Source organism: Mesocricetus auratus, unplaced genomic scaffold, assembly GCF_017639785.1.
Source record: "Mesocricetus auratus isolate SY011 unplaced genomic scaffold, BCM_Maur_2.0 Super-Scaffold_6730, whole genome shotgun sequence".
Taxonomy (NCBI): domain Eukaryota; kingdom Metazoa; phylum Chordata; class Mammalia; order Rodentia; family Cricetidae; genus Mesocricetus; species Mesocricetus auratus.
In genome coordinates this window covers 41,131,338-41,140,909 of record NW_024429184.1, presented here as the reverse complement: position 1 = coordinate 41,140,909, position 9,572 = coordinate 41,131,338, and positions in this window count along the sequence as shown.

Below are 9,572 nucleotides of genomic sequence, written 5' to 3'. Positions count from 1 at the left end.
TCTTTTTCTCTGAGACAGGGTTTCTCTTTGGAAATCCACCTGCCTCTGCCTCTGGAGCAATTCCTACCGGCGTGCGCCACCACAACGCCAGCTTTTGTATTTATTTACCACTTTGCCGTTTCATTTTCTCTCTCAATCTCACGTATATTTTAAAACACACTGTAAACGTTTAGAGATTTTCTTCATCCAAGTCTGACTTTACTGTAAATCTTTATGTTTTTCTGACCACGTGTCTTATCTGTAAAACCGCGGCTGTTTTAAACTGCCGGTTTTTCCGTCAAGATGGCGGGCGTAAGCGTGACTGCAGCTTACCGCCTCAGTCCATGCTGACATCCAGCAAAAGCTGCCACTTCCAGCTGTACGTACACACCTTTCAATCGTTAGCAGAGTCTCTTAAAACAACCTTGTTGGTTTTTTTTTTCTTTTTCTTTTTCTTTTTATGCCGAGTCAGGAAGACTCCAGTAAGCGAGCCGCGTGAATCTCGGCTTGTCGCTAGCAAAACAGAGCACACCTGAGAAAAATGCTGCTACCAAAATCTGTGCTTCTCTCCGTTCTTCTGTTTCTAAAATTCCTTTAAAGCTTTTGTCATTCTGCGTGGAAATTCATGATCCCACTCCTGATCACCATTATGTTAAGAGAAGCTTTCCTTGAGAGGAGCCTTCTCGCCCGCCTGGTTCCAAATCCGCATCAGTCCCAAATAAACACACAAGAGGCTATATTCACTATGAAGCTGTTGGCCTTGCTTTTTTCTTACTGGCTAGCTCTGACTTAAGTATTTACCCCATAATTGTTAATCTAAGTATGTCTCTTACCGGAGAGGTTTCCGAGCTTCCTACCCCAATGGCGGTTACATCTCGACTCCGGTCATTCAGCTCTTTATTAAACCAATCAGAGCAATGTATCTTCACACAGTGTACAGATATCCCAAAACATCATTACATTCATTTGTTTTGTATTTGTGTGTGTGTGTGTGTGTGTATGCATGTGCCTCCTTCCCCTGTCAAACTGCAGTTATTTCAGACACTAGATCCAATGGTTTAAATATGGTTATAAAAATATACTCATGAGATCTGCATACTCCTCTGGTAAAATTTTTTCATAACATAAAATTGAAAAAAGTATAAACATATTCAGGAGAATTGCAAGAATATTAAATGAGTATGACAAAAAAGAACCATGTTTCATAGAAGGCAGATGGGAAGGAAATGGTTTGCTAATGCAATGAGAATAGAGAGTAATCTTATTTCTTTTCTCTCTTTTGCTTATGTTTTTGTAGACATTGCCTCTGAAAGAGCTTAGTCTTGGAGCTGGAGAGGTGACTCAGTGGAGAGGTGACTCAGAGCACTAGGTCCTCTTCCAAAGGACCCAGATTCAATTCTCAGCACCCACATGACAGCTCACAACTGTCTAGAACTCCAGTTCCAGGGGATCTGGCACCCTCACACAGACACATATGCAGGAAAACATCAGTGCACATTGGTCTTTAATGGTGGGTAGGAGAAGTGAACCATGATGTCAGCCTGGCTCAGTGAACCTCAGAAGTTACCCATTGTGAGAACGGGTGTAGCCAGGCGTTGGTGGTGCACGCTTTTAATCCCAGCACTCGGGAGACAGAAGCAGGTGGATCTCTGTGAGTTCAAGGTCGGTCATCCCAGTCTACAGAGTGAGTGCCAGGACAGCCTCCAAAGCAATACAGAGAAACCTTGTCTTGAAAAAAAAAACAAAAAACAAAACAAACAAACAAAAAACCCCACAAAGAACTGGTGTGTGGGAAACTCAGCAAAAAGGTCCTGACTGGGGCGGATGCTGAGGAGAGTGACTGCAACATGCCTGTTGTTAGAAGGAAGCCTGTCCTTCCTGAATCAGACAGGAAGTCCCATGGATATTTGTTTACCTCCATTCTCACCCCTTTTTCCAGAGATAGCACCTGTCTTGGTTTTGTTTCGTTGTATGGGGTCTTTTGTTGTTACTTTTGTGTTGCTGTGATAAAATGCCCTGTCAGAATCAACTCAAGGGAGAAGGGGATGGATGCTGCTTCTGCGCTCCCTTCCTTCAGGGACCCAGTCTGGGACCCTAACGGGAATGGAGCCCCCCACAGTGGGCAGGTGGTCAGCTGGCACAATCCAGATAACCCATGCCAGCGTGCCTTGGCTTGCCTCCCGATGAGTGCACACTCTGTCAAGCTAACAACACCAGCACCGTGCCGCCTTTTGTTTGGGCTTCCTCTCACAACCCGTGGAGTTCCTGGGGCTTCATATTCTGCTCAAGGGAAACATGCAGGATTCATGCCCACGTCAGTCAGCATACCATAGTCCCTGTGCCTCGTGACTGGCCTGAAGGAGCAAGTAATGGAAACCAGTTGAGTTGAAGTCACTGCATCGAGGCTCATTCCACTACCGTGTTCTCCACCATTGCTATTCTTGCATACGAGACTTTGTTTGTACCAAGACTCAAATCGAGGGCCTTGGGTTTGCACAGACTCCTCCACTGAATTAGGTGCCCGGCCAATGGACTTGCAACTTGCTGGCAGAAGCAGCTTTGGCCATTTTGCTTCCACGTGGAGTCTGAAGGTGAAGCAGCAGGCGAAAGGGAACAGCCATCTGCATTCAGCCAGTGCATGGGAGCACTGGTACTCAGTGTGCGGGCACAAGCTCCAAACCCAAGCATGGCAGAGGCGGAGCCGTGGCAAGTTTGAGACCAGCGTGGGTACACAGAAAGACTGTTCCTAAAAGAGCTGGGGCTTTGGCTCAGCTGGTCGAGTGCTTGCCTAGCATACATGAAGCTCTGGGTTCCCAGCGCTACATAAACGGAGTACAGTTATGTGTGCCTGCAAACCCAGTGCTCAGGAAGTGAAGACAGGAGGAACAGGAGTTCAAGATCATAACCTACATAGCAAGTTTTAGGCTTACTTGGGCTACATGAGACTGTGTCTCAAATAAAACAAAAACCAGAAAAAAAAGCAATAAAACCTTTGCTTGCTAACGTTTTGGTCTGATAATCCCAGCATTCCTGCCACCTCTGGTCTGGTCCTCTTCAGATTGTGTGTTTTGTTTTTAATTGTTGCTTTTTGAGATGGTCTAGCTATGTAGCCCAGGCTGACTTTGAACTTGCAGCAATAGTGTTTACATCTCCATAGCTCTGCCACTACAGGTGGTCACTGCCACACCCAGCTTCCAAATAGACTTTTGTCTCCTGGTATGTTATCTTCTCAGTCGGGGACGGGTTGTACCAGGTTAAAGGAACTGCTATAAATAGGCTTTTCCTGAGTGGTGGTGCAGCAGCGAGGGGATGCCTTCTGCAGCCCTGTGTCATTAATGAGCCTCTAGCTGGGGACTTGGGGAATGTCCCTCGGGAGGGCAGGGTGTCTAGATGGGTCTGGAGATGAGTGTTCACTCCTGCAGACTGTCAGCTGTGCTGAACCAGTCTGTCTCCAGATGACCAGTTCCTGATAGTAGCTAGCTAGCTCAGGAGAGCTGAGTGTTCAAGTTGTCCCTTCCTCCAGTTCCCGGAAGCAAAAGTCATAAGAGCATGGCATGTCTGTAGTGTTGAGCCCGGGTGGCCTGTCAGCTCTGAGGCTCCAACAATTCATCCACATCCACCCCCTGCCCCTGTCTTCCTTGGTGAGCTGTGATGCTGTTCACCTATGAGGAGGAAGCACTCTCCTGCTTCCCTCTGCAACTCAGAGGGCAGAACAGTCCCGCCTCTCTCCCTGGACTCAGAGCCTGTGAGAGCTTCCCAGGAGACCGCAGAGAGTCAACGTTGACCAAAGATAGTAAAGGCCTTATTGGGAAATTCAGAGGCTTGTAATTGGGACAATGGCATTTGAATGCCGTCTTTGAGAGAGGATTCTATGTCTAAAAACAATTGGATGGGAATGGACCCCCAGACCCAGGGAGCCCCGTGAACAACAGAGGTGTGAGGTAGGAAAGTACGGGGTGAACTTGGGGTGTGTTTTAACAGTGATGTTTGTGATGCAAGGTGGTTTTAACAACCTGATGAGTCTTGAAGATGATGTCAAAAGCAGGGGTTAGAGGTGCAGATACTGTTGGCAGACAGACCAGTCTGGCCACCTTCGTCCTTGGGAACAATGCTGGGTGCCATTCATGTGTTTTCCTTACTGCTCGAGCTGCCTCTCCTCTAGAGTCTGGAAATGCTAGATGATCATTATCTGCCTTATCTTTCTTTTTTTTTTTTTAGGATTTTATTTATTTATTACATATACACCAGATTGAATTGTAGATGGTTGTCAGCCACCATGTGGTTGCTGGGAATTGAACTCAAGACCTCTGGAAGAGCAGTCAGTGCTCTTAACCTCTGAGCCATCTCTCCAGCCCCCTGCCTTATCTTTCAATAAGGCTGTGGCTGTATGATCCAAGTGTAGCCAAAGGGGTTGAAGGGAAATCTGCAGAGGGATTTCTGGAAAGAGTTTTCTCCCTAGCCATAAAAGACTCCTAAGTAAGAACTTCTCTCTCTTTCCACTTTGGACGTGGTTGGGTGACAGTGTGAGCGCTAGAGTTATGGCAGCTAGGCAACTGTATTGTGATCGTGAGGACATACGCTAAGGCTGCGAGCCTAGGCACTAAGAGTGGCAGGGCTGACGACACAGTACATTGTCCTCAGTGATGGAACTATACGTGTCTACATATGCTCTTCCATGTTTGGAACTCAAAGCTGCATAAAATTATACACTTTCAGATGTGTCCAGCCTGAGGCGTGTAAACAGCTTGTGTCCCTAGAAGCAATAATGGGGCCCAACAATGTCACACTGCAATGTAAAAATGTTTGATAACCCTAGAAACCATTTTAATAGGCCTTGCCACTAATTTAACATCAGCTCAGACATAGAAAAGAAAATAAGTAATTCTCTCACCTAAGAATATCTTCTTTGCAGCCTTCTTATATTTTTCAAAAAAAAATTAAATACTTAAATTGGGAATGGTAGTTCACACCCCTAGTCCCAGAACTCAGAGGCAGGAGGATTGCCACAAGTTCTAGGCCAACCTAATCTGCATAGCGATTTCTAAGCCATCTAAGGGTACATAGCTAGACATTAGCTAAACAAGCAGCCAGTAAAGGGGCTGGAGAGATGCTCACTGATTAAGAGCACTTGCTGCTCATACAGAGATCTCGGCACCACACAGAGGCTTACAACCATCTGTAACTCCAGGGCATCTGATGCCCTCTCTGGCCTTCATGGATATCAGGCCAACACATGTTACACATGATACATGCTGGCAAAACACTCATACACATAAAATACAAGTAAGCATTTTTAAACCTCAATGCACTAAATATTTAGAGCATATAATAATATAAATAATATTTTATAAAATTTATATTTTAAGACTTTTATATGATTTTATATGTGATGGCTTAGAAATTGCTATCTATGCAGGTTAGGCTGGCCTAGAACTTGTGGCAATCCTCCTGCCTCTGAGTCCTGGGATAACAGGTGTGAGCTACCATGCCCAACCTAAGTATTTAATTTGGGGGGAAGATTTTTCTATTCTTTAAAATTTTTATCTTTGAACTGGCCATATGGCTAAGTAGGTAAAGGCAAGTAAAGTTGTTCTTGGATTTCTACATATGTGCTGTCAAACACACACACACACACACACACACACTCTCTCTAATTTCTTTTTTTAATCCCAGTGGTTATTGTTGGGAATCTCTGCTGCTGTCTCACTCCTCCATCCCAAACCCTGCCCAGATGTTTGGCTGGGAATTCCCTTCAGCCCCACTTCTCTCTTCAGACATCCCCCCCCCTTGGGACCATGCCTAGAGGGTGTTAAAACTCGGTTCCTAGATTTCCCTTCCTGTTCCCAAGAATCACTGCAGAGTGCTTTGCTCTGGTCTTATTAATTTGGCTGGAGTTGACTTATTGCATGGGTGAAGAAACCCACTACTGGGGAGTTTTCAAAATACTTATCAGTTATTTTTAAAATCTTCATTAATATTTACCAAGTCCTGTGCAGTGGGATTATGGGGGAAAATAAGGCTAGACTCAGAACCCTGGTGACCTTAGAAAGTCTTCAGGAAGAACCCTTGATCCTAAAAAGGAAGAGATGAAGCTGGGGAGAGAGCCCATGGGCTAGGAGCACTTTGTGCTCTTCCAGAGGACATGACTTCAATTCCCAGCACCCACATCAGGCAACTCACAATTGCCCATAAATCCAGCTCCAGATCTGGCCTCCGAGAGCACCAGCACATATACTAAAAAAGACACACAGATCGACACAGACATATAGAAAATAAAAGTAAATCTTAAAAAAAAAAAAGCAGACAAAAAGGAGAGGAAAGAAAGAACCACACGGTGTCGTGGTGCACACCTTTAATCCCAGCACTCGGGAGGCAGAGGCAGGCGGATCTCTGTGAGTTCAAGGCCAGCCTGGTCTACAGAGCGAGTTCCAGGACAGCCAGGGCTGTTACATAGAGAAACTCTATCTCAGAAAAAAAAAAAAAGGAAGAGAGGGAGGGAGGGAGGGAGGGAGGGAGGGAGGGAGGGAGGCACAGACTTATGGTGCACACTTGTAATCTCAGCACTTTGAAGTTGAAGTCAGAAAAATCAGACGTTTAAGGCTATCCTTGGCTACCTAGCAATTTTGAGGCCAGCCTGGGTTACTTGAGATCAGATATTTGGGGTAGAGAGCTCATGTTTAGCACACAGAAAACCCTTCATTAATCCCTAACAGGCATCCCTACGTCAGGAACTACTCATACTCCCATGTACTCAGGTGTATGGTCAATGTTTAACTCAATGATCATTAATAATTTTAATTAAATTCTATTGCTGTGATAAACACCATGACCAAAGGCAACTTGGCAGGGAAGGGTTTATTTCATCTTACACGTCCAGGCCACAGACCATCCCTGAGGGAAGTCAGGGCAGGAACCGGGAGACAGGAGCTGAAGCAGAGGCCATGGAGGATGCTGCTTACTGGCTTGCTTAATCCGCTTTTTTTAACCTCTGAGCCATCTCTCCAACCCTTAATATGCTTTTTTTTTTTTTTGGTTTTTTTTCGAGACAGGGTTTCTCTGTGGCTTTGGAGGCTGTCCTGGAACTAGCTCTTGTAGACCAGGCTGGCCTCGAACTCACAGAGATCCGCCTGCCTCTGCCTCCTAAGTGCTGGGATTAAAGCTTAATATGCTTTTTTTACCACCCAGGACCATCAACCCAGGATGTCACCACCCACAGTGGGCTGGGCCCTTCCACATCAATTATTAATCAAGAAAATGTTCTATGGGATTGCCTGATGGACAGTTTTTGTTTGCTTTTGGTGTTTGAGACAGGGTTGCTCTGTGTAGCCCTGGCTGTCCTCGAACTCACTTTGTAGACCAGGCTGGCCTCAAACTCAGAGATCCTCTTGCCTCCGTCACCTGAGTGCTGGAAAATTTTAATCAAAGACATTTTTTCAGTTGAAGTTCCCCCATATCTAATAACTAGCTTGTGTTAAGATGACAAAAAAATCTAGCCAGCACAAGTACAAACAATGCTCACACTGTCTCTACCACTAGGCTTAAGAATGAGATGTCTGGGCCTGTAAGATGGCTCAGCAGGTAAAGGCACATCAGGCCTGAGTCTGATCCCCTGGGTCCCACCAGCTGGACAGAGAGGACAGAGTCTTGCAGGTTGACCTGACTCTGTCTGTCTGTCTGTCTGTCTGTCTGTCTGTCTGTCTGTCTCTCTCTCTCTCTCTCACACACACACACATACACACACAGAGCACACCCACCACACAGTAAATAAATGAACATAATTTTCTGAATGAACCATTAGTTCTCCCTACTGTCCACGCCCAAAGCCTTGGCTCCCCACCTGGACCCACTGACTCTCAGGATTTACTGCTCATGTCTGTGGTTTTTCTAAATTTGGCTACATCCCTGGAGACACATAGTTTCCAGTGGCTCAGCTGGCACAGCCACACTGTTTCTATGCACTGTGCTGCAACTTGCTTCAGTTTTGTTTTTGTCCCCCTTTAAAGTGTCTGCTGGCCACTCTCTCCTGCAGGAGGCCCTTGCCCACAAGCAGTACACACCTGTGTCTCAGCCATCACAGGCGCTGCAGAAGAAGAGGAATCAAGCAGGACAGGAGTGAGAATTTGTTTAGGATTCTGAGAACACCTGAATGTGTATTAGAGTAGCCTCCATCAACGGGGACAGTCCTGGCTGTGGATCTGCCCAGCTGTCGGGGGTTAGTCTAGGATTCCTGAGTTAGAATCCCCACCTGCTTCTGTGAAACAGAATAGAAAGAGGAAACCAGAGACGGACGACAGAAGTCTCTCCACGCTGTTGCAGCCCCGAATGCTTGCACAAGCTCTGACAGTGCTTTCTTGTGTGGTGCAGCCTGTCTCAGAATGATGTTGAATTCCACTCCTGAGTTAATTTTGTCAGTTTTATTATTTTTACTATAGCTGCCTCCTCTAGGACCACCCCACCCAAGGGCTCATCTAAGTGTCTAACAGTATTGGGAAGATACACCTAATCCAGCCCAGCACATGTGAGGCAGGGGTTGGTATCTGGCAGTGCAAAACCAACCAGCAAAGAGCAGCGGGGAGTTTCCCAAGGCTCCCATGCGGCTTCTGCATTTTAGGGCCCATACTCGCAGCCTAGGCTGACGTTGGATAACTGTTAGCCTCCTGGGTTCTACTTCCGTATCCACAACTGGATTTTCTCTGCCCCTCGCAGTTCCGTGAGCCTTGGCTTGGCTTGTACAGAGAGAAAACAGGAGAGAGACAGACATAGACAGAGGGAGAGAGACACAGAGGGAACCTGCCTGGTACAAAGATTTTTAAATTAATTCTTTCCACCTTTGAAATGTTTCTTCTCTTTTTCTTCAGAAGTGGGAAAACTCTCACATAACAACACCAAGTACCCAGAAAGGTGGCCTGGCCTGCACTGCATTCACATCTCTAAGTTTCATTCCTGTTTGCAAAATGTCCTAGGCCAATGTGTTGTGAAAGTAGATATGAATCTGCATTTTTAGGTGACAGACCTCAGAGGCTGGAGAGATGGCTCAGCGGGTAAGAATGCGTGTGCCGTACAAACCTAAGACCCGAGCCCAGATCCCAGAACCCGCAGACAGAGCTTCATGTGGCCACTCACACCCCGAAGCCCGGGACTGCAGGAAGCCAGAGACCGGAAGCTCACTCAGCCTGCCGGTTGCCAGTCTAGCTCCGAGTGCAGTGAGACGCTGTGTCTCAGGGGAGTGAGGAGGAGGAGGGTGATAGAGGATGTCCTCCTCTGGTATCCATCCAAACATGAGAACACACACTTGTACACACATGTGCGCACACCACTAAGGAAAAAAAAAACAAATTATGAGGCCCAATGTGTCTATTTAATGACTGAATTCTGAAGAAAGCCAAGGACACCTGGCTTTCCATGGTCCCAACCCTCAACCTAATTATATGCTTCAGTTTCTTCAGTTACATGATGAAATACACCACCAAGGAGCAGACAAACAACGCAACATCAGGCACGTTCATGGCTCAGCACAAAGGAACGCAGTACTGACACTTCCGGCACCATGGGTGAGCCCGCAAGGCACTGCACCCCGTGAAAGATGCCGGGCA